A 12,147-nucleotide genomic window follows, 5' to 3' on the forward strand; every position below is an offset into this window, starting at 1 on the left:
TTTCTGAGTTCAAGGCCAGCCTGCTCTACAGAGTGAGTTCCAGGACAGCCAGGGCACCACAGAGAAACCCTGTCTCGAAAAAATAAAACAAAACAAAAACCAAAAATAGATTTTTTTTAAAAATATATAAGCCAACAGAAAGCTCCTGATTACCACTACTGATTATATTCTACTACTGCATCCTTAGGGTTATTGTACAATGTCCCTCTATAGGCATCACAGCTGGGTTATTGCTCACTTCCTTCCCTTGGAAGCTTGCGTGGCACATTCTAGTATCATGAAAGCTTGTCCTCAGGAAGGAGGCTTTCAGATCACAAAGAGTTCAGATCATCTGGGTCAGATGTCTGAAGCATATGGTATAGTCCCGTCCCCAACACCACCCCAAGACAGGGTAGCCCCAACTGTCCTGGAACTTGCTTTATACACCAAACAGACCTCGAACTCAGAGATCCCCCCTCCTCTCTCTTCCAAGTGATGGGATTAAAGGCACTTAGGTTATCTTTAGCAATGGAGACTTATCTTCAACTTCTGGGAGGCAACCAAAGGCACAGAAATAGCCTGTAATGTTTTGGGAGACTCTTGGACAACCTTGACAAACAACCTAAAAGGGGTTTTTATGCCTGGTATTGGGGCATTGTTTATGACTCTTCAGGGAAAAGACATTGTCACCCTGGATGGGTAAACATCATTTAAACTATATATGTATATGCAGGCTTACATGTAATTTTAGGTATATTGGTAATGATTTCTTAAGATTTTTCAGACACCTTAGTGGTTATTTTACCCTCTTTCTTCTGTATTAATTTATCATCTCCCTAATTAAATCCCCCATTCCTTCTTTCTTTAAACATCTTTATAACATTATTTATTTATCTCATGTGTATATGTGCCTGGTATGGGTGTGTAACTATGTGTATGTGTGAGAGAGCTTGCATGTGTGGTAAACGTGTAGAAGCCAGAGGACAATTTACAGAGGGAGGTGGATCTCTCTACCATGTAAATCCCAGAATCAAATCAAACTCAGGTCATCTGTCTTGAAATACAAGCACCTTTCCTTGCTGAGCCATCTCACTGACCCTCATGGGTGCTTTTTCTCATCAGTGTAAACCAGCACCTGAGAAGAATCAAATTAGGAGAGAAAAAAAGCTTTGCTGTTATTTTATGTTCAAGCTGATCGAGTCCACCCTGGTGAGAAGCAGAGTGGGAGATGTAGGAGGTAGTTGGCAACATTGTTTATGCAATTAGGGAGCCAAAAGAGTTGGATGCTGGTGTTCAATTTTCTTTCTTCTTTTTATTCAGATGAGGTTCTCAGCCCAGGGAACAGTGCCTCCCTCCCACACATTAGGTGGGTCTTCTGGTCTCAACTCACCTAATCTGCAGATTCTCACAGACATGCCCAGAGGTTTGCCATTTTCCATTCTAGATCCTTTGAGGTAACAATATTAACGTCCACAGGAATGAATAAAAAAAGTTCTATTTAGGAACTGAGGAGATAGCTTGGCCAATAAAGTGCTTGCCTGGCAAACAGGTCTCAAATCTGAGTTGGATTTGAGACCCATTTTTTATTAAAAAAAAAAAAAAATCCAGACTTGGTGGCACACACTTATAATCCCAGTGCTGGAAAGTACTGGGGTTTGCTGGCCATCCAACCTTGCCTAATTGGTGAGCTTTGAGTAATGAGATATCCTGTCTCAAAAAAAAAAAAAAAAAAGAGGCATTTGGTATCTTAAGCCTTCAGCCAATCTGACCCTGCTCCCATTCCCCAGATTATATAAACCTTGTATCACATTAAGTAAAGTTGATCTGCCTCCCCACAGCTGGTCCTGGCTTCTGATGCTCTCAAGGACCATTATCAGCCAAGAATCCCTGGTGGCAAAGAGGGACACTGGCATATTTAGCTAACAGGGCCCTAGATCTTAGTAGGCCTAGAGAACTTAACACAATTGACTCCATGGTGGAAATACTAGTCAGGCTATGCCAAAAGTAAAACAAAGACCTGATCCATCAAAGTCCATATGAGAATGACTCTAAATGTGCTCACCTTGCTTTTTGGCTTCTGTAGTTCTGCTTCTGGTTAACTCTTCTTGTTAACTGAAACATGTCAACCCAGGATATGGTTTTTGTGCTTAAAAGCTCACCCCAAAATAGGGTCGGGACTATACTGGGATCACTGGTCAGCTAATAAAAGACTTTATATAGGTGTCTTAGTTAGGGTTTTACTGCTGTGAACAGACACCATGACCAAGACAACTCTCATAAGGACAACATTTAATTGGGGCTGGCTTACAGGTTCAGAGGTTCAGTTCATTGTCATCAAGGTGGGAGCATGGCAGTGTCCATGGTGCAGGAGAAGCTGAGAGTTCTACATGTTCATCTGAAGGCTGCTAGCAGAATACTGGTTTCCAGGCAGCTAGGATGAGGGTCTTAAAGCCCACACTCACAGTGCCATACCTACTCCAATGAGGCCACACCTACTCGAACAGGGTCACACCTTCTAATAATGCCACTCCCTGGGCTGAGCATAGACAAACCATAACAATAGGCTTAATCCCTTGTCTGAGCAGTCTTCTCTGGTAAACACCTCACCACAATATACAACAAAAAAATTATTGAGCTAGGGAAAAAAAAAGGTGAAATTTTGACATTTGCAAGAAAAGTTGATGAAAAGAATGAAATAGATTGGATGAGTCAGACTCAGGAAGACAAATGTCATATTTTCTCTCACATGCAGAATACAGAGTTAAATCTGTGTGTGTGACATTGTAAATGGAAACACCCAGAAAAAGACCCAACCAAGCTATCCCTGTGTTGAGGGTTGTAAATGAATATATGATTTATTTGAGTTTCATCATTGTGGAGTGAGAATGATGCTGATACAAAGCCACAAGTCTTGAGCTGCTAGGCATGGTGGCCCTTACCTTTAATCCTAGTGCTTAGGAGGCAGAGGCAGGCAGATCTCTGAGCAGTAGTCTTCTAGCCTGGTCTATAGGGCCAGTTCCAAGACAGCCAGAGATACACAGAGAAACCCTGTCTTCAAAAACAAAACAAAACAAAAATTCTTTAGCTATTTTTTCTTTAGCTATTTTTAGTGCCCTTTCTTTTAAAATGGTGCTATTATTTACCTTCTATATTTATGGCTGTTTTGCCTGCATATGTCTACTGTATGTGCGTGTGTGGCTGGTGCCAGCAAAGGACAGAGAGGGCATCCAAGCTTCTGGAGTTACAGACCGTTGTTATCCACCAAATGGGTGCTGGGAATATACCCAAATCTGGGTCTACTGTCATTAGCTGCTGAGCCATTTTTCCAGCCTCTATTTTTAAAATTAATTAATTTACTTTACACTCCAACCACAGTTTCTCCTCCCTCTTCTCTTCCCAATCTTCCCACCCTCACCAGTCCTCCTTCCTTTCTTTTCAGGAAGGGGCAGGCCTTCCATGGATATCAACCAGCCATGGCATGTTAAGTTCAGTAAGACTAGGCGCATCTTCTATTGAGGCTAGATGAGGCAGTCCAGTTATGGGAAAGGGTCCCCAGACAGGCAACAGTGTTAGAGACAGTCCCAGATCCTTCTAGCTCCTATTTTTAATTACCCTTAATATCCATTTATTTCTCATTCCTATATCTGACCTAATATCCTTTTGAGTTTCAGACAAAATTTTTGAAATGGCTTTTTAGGCTTTTAGACTCATGTCTATCAATCTGAAAGTTAAGAATGCAGCCACATGGTGTCTGAGTAGGTAGCAGAATTCACTCACCTTACTGGCTATGACCTTCCTTCCTAAGTTCCTCCACTCTGTATCTGGCAAATACATTGATTTAGTAATTTCTCTGTTTCTATAACTAATAACAGCTCTAGACACGCATATAACTGTTTCCAAGGAAGAACATATCCATGGTGGTTTGAATAGGAATGGTCCCCCTAGACTCATATATGTGAATCCTTGGCCTACAGGGAATGGCACTATTAGGAGATGTGGCCTTTATGGAAGAAGGTGTGGCCTTGTTGGAGGAAGTGTGTCACTATGGAGGCAGGCTTTGAGGTTTCAAAAATGCTCAAGTTTTACTCAGTGTGACACAGTCTCCTGCTGCCTGCAGATCAAAATGTAGAACTCTTAGCACTCTCCAGCACCATGACTACATGCTTCCTGCCAAGATGATAAACCTCTGAAACTGTAAGGCAACCCCAACTAAGAGTTCTCTCTCTCTCTCTCTCTCTCTCTCTCTCTCTCTCTCTCTCTCTCTCTCTGTAATCTCTCTCAGGAGGTGGAAGCAGGAGGATCGGGACTTCAAGGTTGCTGGATGGTGATGCCCGCACATCTTTAATCCTAGCTCTTGGGAAGCAGAGGCAGGTGGATCTCTGTGAGTTCGAGACCAGCCTTGAAGTGGGAATATCTGCTTTCATTGGAGACTTTGTTGTGTCATGTGATGTTTTTCTGAAGCTGTCTTATGAGAGGATGTTCTGCTGAGAACAGACAGGAGGTGTTTTTCTGGAAGCTGCCTGGTGAAAGGGCATGTGCTGTTTTGCTGTAGTAGACGCTTGAGAGGACGTGTGATGTTTAGAAAGAGTATAAGTGTAACCCAACAGACAGTGGACCTTGCTCCGGCATTGGTTTGCCTTGCTGGTCTTTGTTGGGTTTCCCTAATGCTGGTCTTTGAAGATGACACTCGTATTCGCTCACCTTGCTTTCATCTCTGATCTTTGCTTATTGTGACATTGTGGGAAAAATGCACCAGAGAACTTCTGTTGGTGCTCTGGCTGCTTCTTGCCACTTCTGTGTACTGAATAGAGGGAAGCCTTGAGGTTTCTTCTAGATGGAACTGCTGCTGCTGATTTGTGTTTGGTGTTTTGCTAGTGGACTGGACTGCTGACAATGAAGACTGGAATCACCCTTGAAGAACTACTTCTAAACAGGTCCACAATCCCCTTGTCCTATTAGCCATTTTCCTCCCCTCCCTTTGGTCAGTGGGCTAGAAGCATTGAAGAACCCTTATTAAAATAGGTTTTGAAAAATACAAGCCTACAAGCCTGGTCAGGAGAGCAAATTCCAAGATAGCAAGAGAAAGTTACACAGAGAAACCTTGTCATAAAAAAACAAACAAAGGAACAAACAAAACCTCCAAACAACAAATGCGTTCAAAGTCATCCTCAGCTACCAGGTGAGCTTGAGGTCTGGATTATACACATACCCTGTCTAAAAGTAGAGAAAGCCAAAACAGTAACAAAAAAAGTTATCTCAGATTGCCTTTGAGGTGAAAGCCATGTTTTGCAGGAACAGCACAAAGGTAGAAAGCTTGTGGTGAACATGAGGAAGGAAGTCTAAAGGGAAGTGTAAGCCAAATAAAGAAAGGTAACAAAGAGCATGTGACATGTGACATAAAGGCAAACGCAGGCTGTGGGGGTGGAGTCAGCAGGAGGAAGGAAGGTGGCTGTGGAATAGCAAAGTATAATTACACATAAAGTTACAAATGTAATGCAGTATATACATGAAAATGTTACAGTGAAACTCATTACTTTGGATACTAATCAAAAAGAAATTAAATGCTAGCATGGTTGCACATACCTGTCGCCCCAGCACTGGTGAGGCAGAGGCAGGACGATCACTGAAAGTTTGAGGACGGTCTGGTGCATATAGCAAAGTCCCAGCCAGACAGGGTATGGAGAAACTATTGCCAGTGCAACAACAAAGAAAGAAAAACAACATATCCCAAAGAATGAGGTGCAAATAACCTGTGTTTTGGTTCCTAGTGTCCACACAGTGGCTCACAATTATTCCTAATTCCCAGTTCCAGGGGATCTGAAACCCTCTTCTGACCTCTGCAGACACAAGACATGGGTGTGGTACAGAGACATACACACAGGCAAAACACTCATAAAATAAATCTAAAGGAAAGAAGAAAATAACTGAGAGCTAGAGACAAGGAGTTCCCTGCATTCACAGCCAGCCTGTAGGAATATAATCATAAAACAAACTACCACATTGTAACCGATGGCTTTCCATGATTTTTTTTTTTTGGACAGGTTAAAATACTAATAGCATCTAATAACTTAGCTTGTTCTTGAGAGAGGGTCTCATATCCACTGTGGACTTGAACCTCTCTATAGCTAAGTACAACACTGCATTTTTTTTCCCTTTCTGTTCCTGATTTATTTCTCTTAACATAGTTATCTCCAGCAACCTTGAACCTTCCTTCAAGGCTCAAGTGCTAGGATCACAGGCTGATTTCTGCCATGCCTCATTTAAGCAAGTATTAAAGAGTATTATGCTAGCTTTTTTTTTTTTGATTTTTAATATTTTTATTACATATTTTCCTCAATTACATTTCCAATGCTATCCCAAAAGTCCCCCATAGCGCCCCCCACTTCCCTACCCACCCATTCCCATTCTTTTGGCCCTGGCATTCCCCTATATTGGGGCATATAAAGTTTGCAAGTCCAATGGGCCTCTCTTTCCATTGATGGCCGACTAGGCCATCTTTCGATACATATGCAGCTAGAGACAAGAGCTCCGGGGTTCTGGTTAGTACATCATGTTGTTCCAACAATAGGGTTGCAGATCCCTTTAGCTCCTTGGGTACTTTCTCTAGCTTCTCCATTGGGAGCCCTGTGATACATCCAATAGCTGACTGTGAACATCCACTCCTGTGTTTGCTAGGCCCCTATGCTAGCTTTTTAAAGTCCAGCTTCTAAGGCATAATGTGCAGCAATCAATATAATGTATATGTTTATACCCTTCATTAATTTATTTTTTTCTTTTTTAAAAGATTTCTTTCTTTATTTATATGAGTATACTGTAGCTGTCCTCAGACACACTAGAAGACAGCATTCAATCCCATCATCGGTGGTTTTAAACCACCATGTGGTTGTTGAGAATTGAACTCAGGATCCCTGGAAGAGCAATCAGTGCTTTTAACTGTTGAGCCATCTCTCCAGCCCAATATTTTTCTATGCATTGTATTACAAAAAAACCCAACAGGATCCTTTTTTCAGTGCTGGCTTTGAACCTAGGACCTTGTACATATAGATAAATACTTTACCGTATATTACATCCCTAAACCATGAAATGCCTTTCAAAGAAACCCCAGAGAGCTGAAGAGGTGGCTCAGTGGTTAATAGCACAGACTGCTCCTGTGGAGAACCCATGTTCAATTCCCAGTACCCACATCACAGCTCACAGCTTTGGGCAAAACAAATAGTGAAAATAGAATTGGAAAAAAAATTCCAACATAATCCAAGTATTATAGATTCAGGAGGTTTATGAATTGCAGGCTAGTCTGGGCTACATGGCAAAATTCAGTCTCAAAAAAACCCAAACAAGAGCTGTTAGGATGGTTCGGTGGGTAAGAATGCTTGCTGTGCAAGCATGAGAACCTGAGTTCGAGTCCCTGGAGCCCATGTAAAAAGCCAGCAGGGTTGTGATACCCCAGCATCAGGAGTCAGAGATAGGCAGATCCCTTCAGTTACTAGCCAACCAGCCTAGCCTTAAATGGCTAGTGTCAATTTTTAGTCTGAATGAAACGAGGCTAAGAATAGTAAAGAAAGTCACCTGATGTGCTGTTCTGGCCTCTAAATGTGTATACAAAGGCACAGGAACTCTAATACACTCTTGTGCGTGCACCACGCAGAGGGAAGTGAGGAGCGAGTAGAGAGGAGAGGAGAAAGAAAGAGAAAAAAGAACCAAAATAGAGGACTGGGGAGAAAGTTCAGTGGGCAAAGAGATTGTCCTACTGTGGGGCAATGGGCTATGCCCAGCCAGCCTAGTCTCCAGTCGAGCTGAGGTCTGAACCCCAGTAGAACCTGGTGGTGGTAATTCCCACCTACATGGAATGGAAGGCGTTCCCTCATGGCTCCTGGACCCCTGGCTCCTGTCGAAGTTACCGCCCCCGCCCCCACCCACAGCCCCCACGCCGCCCCCCACCCCCCCAGGAGAGGGGCTTTTAGTCTCCTACACAATGTCCTAAGCCTCTGACCTTCAGGCTAAACTCCTCCCAGTTACCTAGCAACAAGATAACAAGCCCACTATAAGAGGTACTGCTTGGCCCCTCCTCACTCTCTTCTCTCCCTCCTCATCCTCTCCCTTACTCTCTAACCTCTTCCTCTCTAGCCTTTCCTCCCTCTTTCTCTTTCCCCCTTCTCTCCTCTTGGCCATGGCTGCTCTCTCTCTCTCTTTCTACTTTCTCTCTTCCCCCCTACCTTTCTACAATAAAGCTCTAAAACCATAGACTGACTGTCTCTGATCAAAAAGGACCGGACTAAAGACTCTCGTCTGCATAGGGACCTTCTCCCCCTGCCCTCTCTTCCCGTATCTCTGGGGCCTGGTGCTGCTCCAGGGCCCCTATTCTGTTCTCATCTTCTCTGCCATATCCACTGTGGGATGCGGGAGACTGGGAACCTGGTATGGGGCTGCCTCTTGTCCACTCCCTGCCGAGTGGGATCAGTGGCTTCACACAGCCACATGCCCACCCAGGGCAGAGTGGAAAGCGTCCAGCAGACCTCCCGCATCCTCCTGCCCAGAGCACAGGAACTCTGGCCGGACGCGGGCACTCGCTCCCTTCCCCCTCTTCCCCTACACCCACAACCCCACATCCTACAATCAGGAAGACTTTATTTCCAGATTAAAAAATTAATTAATGTGCCGGGCGTGGTGGCGCATGCCTTTAATCCCAGCACTTGGGAGGCAGAAGCAGGTGGATTTCTGAGTTCTAGGCCAGCCTGGTCTACAGAGTGAATTCCAGGACAGCCAGAGCTACACAGAGAAACCCTGTCTCAAAAAAACAAGACAAAACAAAACAAAAATATGTAACAACAACAAAGTGCCTGGGGATGGGGAGAGGGGTGCTTGCTTATAATCTCAGTGTGGGGTGTTGGAACCAGAGCGATCACTGAGCTCACTAGCCAAATGAACAAGAAAAAGACTGAGGGCTGGAGAGATGGCTCATTGGGTAAGAGCACTGACTGCTCTTACAAAGGTCCTGAGTTCAAGTCCCAGCAACCACATGGTGGCTCATAACCATCCAGAATGAGATCTGATACCCTCTTCTGGTGCGTCTAAAGACAGCTACAGTGTACTTACATATAATAAATATATAAATCTTAAAAAAAGAAAAGAAAAGAAAAAGAATGAACCAACAAAAAAAAATCATGCCAAAAGGTGCCTGAAGTTGACCTCTGGTACATGTATCTACAAGTGCACACACATATACATAGAGAAAGTAAAATAAAGGCTGGGGGAGGCCTCAGTGGATAGAGAGTTTATCCTGAAGAACGAGAACAGAAGTCTCAGTGAATAAAGAGTTGACCCTGAAGGTGTGAGGATAGAAATCTCAGTCACCAGAACCTGCAGGAACCTGGGCCTCTTGTCAGCACAGCATAGGAAGACAAAGACGGGATCCCTGGGGCAAACTGGCTAGCTAGCCCAGCCGGAGTGGGGCCAGCAAGACAGCTTGGCAGGACAAAGTGATCACTGTAAAGCCTGATGGGGGGGTACATTTGATTCCCTGACTTATATGGTAGAAAGAGAGAACCAAAGTGTCTCTGACCTCCACATGTGCTATGCTCACCCTCAAACAAACAAACAAACAAACAAGTAAATTTGATTTTCAAAAAGAGAGGAGGAGACTTTTTTAATAAATAAAATGGAAGCCGGGCAGTGGTGGCGCACGCCTTTAATCCCAGCACTCGGGAGGCAGAGGCAGGTGGATTTCTGAGTTCGAGGCCAGCCTGGTCTACAAAGTGAGATCCAGGACAGCCAGAGCTATAAAGAGAAACCCTGTCTCGAAAAACCAAAACAACAACAACAAAAAAAGTAAAATGGAATGTGATTGAAGAAGACATTCTATAATACCTTAAGATATCTATAGGGAAGTATACCTGTACATGTACCCACACATGTTCCCACATGTGATCATACACACACACACACACACACGCGTACCAGGATAAAATAAAAGAAAACGAAATTGCAATAAAATAAAGAGTAACAGTGTTTATATTAAATGTAATGACTTTTGCCAGTGTTCAACCTATAAATCCAACCATCTATTTTTTACTTATTTAATGAGACAAAGTCTGTTGTAGTCTAGGCTAGCCTCAAACTTAGTATGTACCCAATGGTAGCCTTGAACTGATCCTCCTGCTTCCATCTTCTCGGTACTGGGATTACAGATAGGTGCCCCCACATCTTGCTTTATGAAGTGCTGGGGGCTAAAGCTGGGCTTTATGCATACTACGCAAGCACTAATCCAGCTAAGCTAAATTCCCCAGCACCTGTACCCTTCTTTTAATGGACATAAGCAAATTAATTTGGTAATAAAAAAAGTTTGTGAAGTGCACATTCTGGACAAATGGGAAAACATTTTACAGGTTGAGTTTTAAGACAGTAGATAGCTGACAATGATGGACGTTGCTTCAGAGAGATAAAGAAATAAGCTATGTAGCTAAGCCTGGTAATATGCCATTACAACTCTAGCACTTGGGAGGCTAAACTAGTAGGTTTGCCTGTTGGAAGTCAGCCTGGGCTACAAAACAAGTGATTTCATCAAAAATCATATCTACAAAAAGAGATGTGTGATGTGACAGGCAAAAAATTATAATTTGGATTATTTTGGTGCATAATTGCTGATATTATCTGGCACATTACACTGAAAAAAACTTCAGAACTCTGCTTTCTGTTTGTTTTTTGTTTTTACTTTCTGTGTAGATAATTCACAGCACTGTGTACCAGGATGCTAAGTAGGTGGTCAGCAAGCTAGAATCCAGAATGGCGATGTGATATACTGGAAAGAAACTAGCAGTCAGGAAGGCAGAACCACTCCCCCATCTGTCCTGCACCCTCCAAAATACTCCCACCACTTGCATTGCCACCATCCCCATATGGCATACTTTCTCATGTTAGGGAGGGTTGTGTAGAGAAATAGACTGAAAGGAAAATACAGAATGTGTAGTCAATAAGAATGCCCCCAGAGGCTCATATATTTGAATGCTTCATCACTGGGAAATGGAACTGTCTGAAAGCAATAGAAAGATTAGGAGGTGTGGTCTTGTTGGAGGAAATATGTCAATGGGGGTGGGCTTTCAGGTTTTAAAAGCCCACACAAGACTCTCTCTCTCTCTCTCTCTCTCTCTCTCTCTCTCTCTCTCTCCCCACCCCCAAGGATCAAGATTCAGGATGTAGTTATCAGCTATCTCTCCAGCACCATGCCTGCCTGCTGCCATGCTAACTATAGGCAAGCCTCTAGATAAATGCTTTCTTTTTTAAGAGTTGCCATGGCCATGGTGTCTCTTCACAGAGAAAGAACAGTAAGAAAGTTATTTGATTGGCAAAGGACAGAAGTTGGGGGTTGTGTACCAACAGCTGTCGGCACAGAAGAGGAAGAGAACTCACCAACTGCTTGGGCCACAAGGCTGGAGGCACAGCCGCAGTCTGTCCAGGAAGCTCCCTGGAGAACCACAGGGATTCAGTTCCTGTTGCAAGGCCAGAGAATCTGGAGTGTGATGACAGCCTCAGTGATGCAGGCACCCACTCAGGAAGAAGTAAGAGAGTCAGGGCACATGGCCTTTTCTTCACACTTCTTTATATCTGAACCGCCCATTCTCCCCTCTCTGAAAGTTAATCATCTCTGGAAACACACTGGCAGGCATGCTCAGAGGTCTGTTCCCGCAGTGATTCCAAATCCCAATAAGCTGACAAGATAGGCTGTCATGTTTCTCTTCTACATGCACAGAAAGTGGACAAATTGGTATTGGTCCTATGCCGATGAAAGGTAGCTCAGACAACAGAAAGGTGTTTCTCATAGTTCTGGGTGACACAAGTCCCAAACAAGGTTTCTCCTGAGGCTCTCACCTTGCATGATAATCTGTGTGCCCTCACCCGGCATTTTCTCTTCACATATCCAACCCTTGTATCTTTTCCTCTTTTTATAATGACACAAAAACCTCAGCTGTATTTAATTAGGGCCCTAGTCTAATCACTTCATTTTTACCTTGCTTACTTATCTTAAAATCTAACTCCAAGTGTAGCCAAAACCAAAGTACAGGAGGTGAGGTGTCCAAATGTGAATTTGGGAAGGGTACTGTGGCAAGACACTTGAGAAAGATAACTTAAGAAGGGAAGGTTTACTCTGGCCCTCAGATTGAGAGGTTTTAGTCT

The sequence above is a fragment of the Mus caroli genome, chromosome 2 (genome assembly GCF_900094665.2).
Source record: "Mus caroli chromosome 2, CAROLI_EIJ_v1.1, whole genome shotgun sequence".
Classification (NCBI taxonomy): Eukaryota; Metazoa; Chordata; class Mammalia; order Rodentia; family Muridae; genus Mus; species Mus caroli.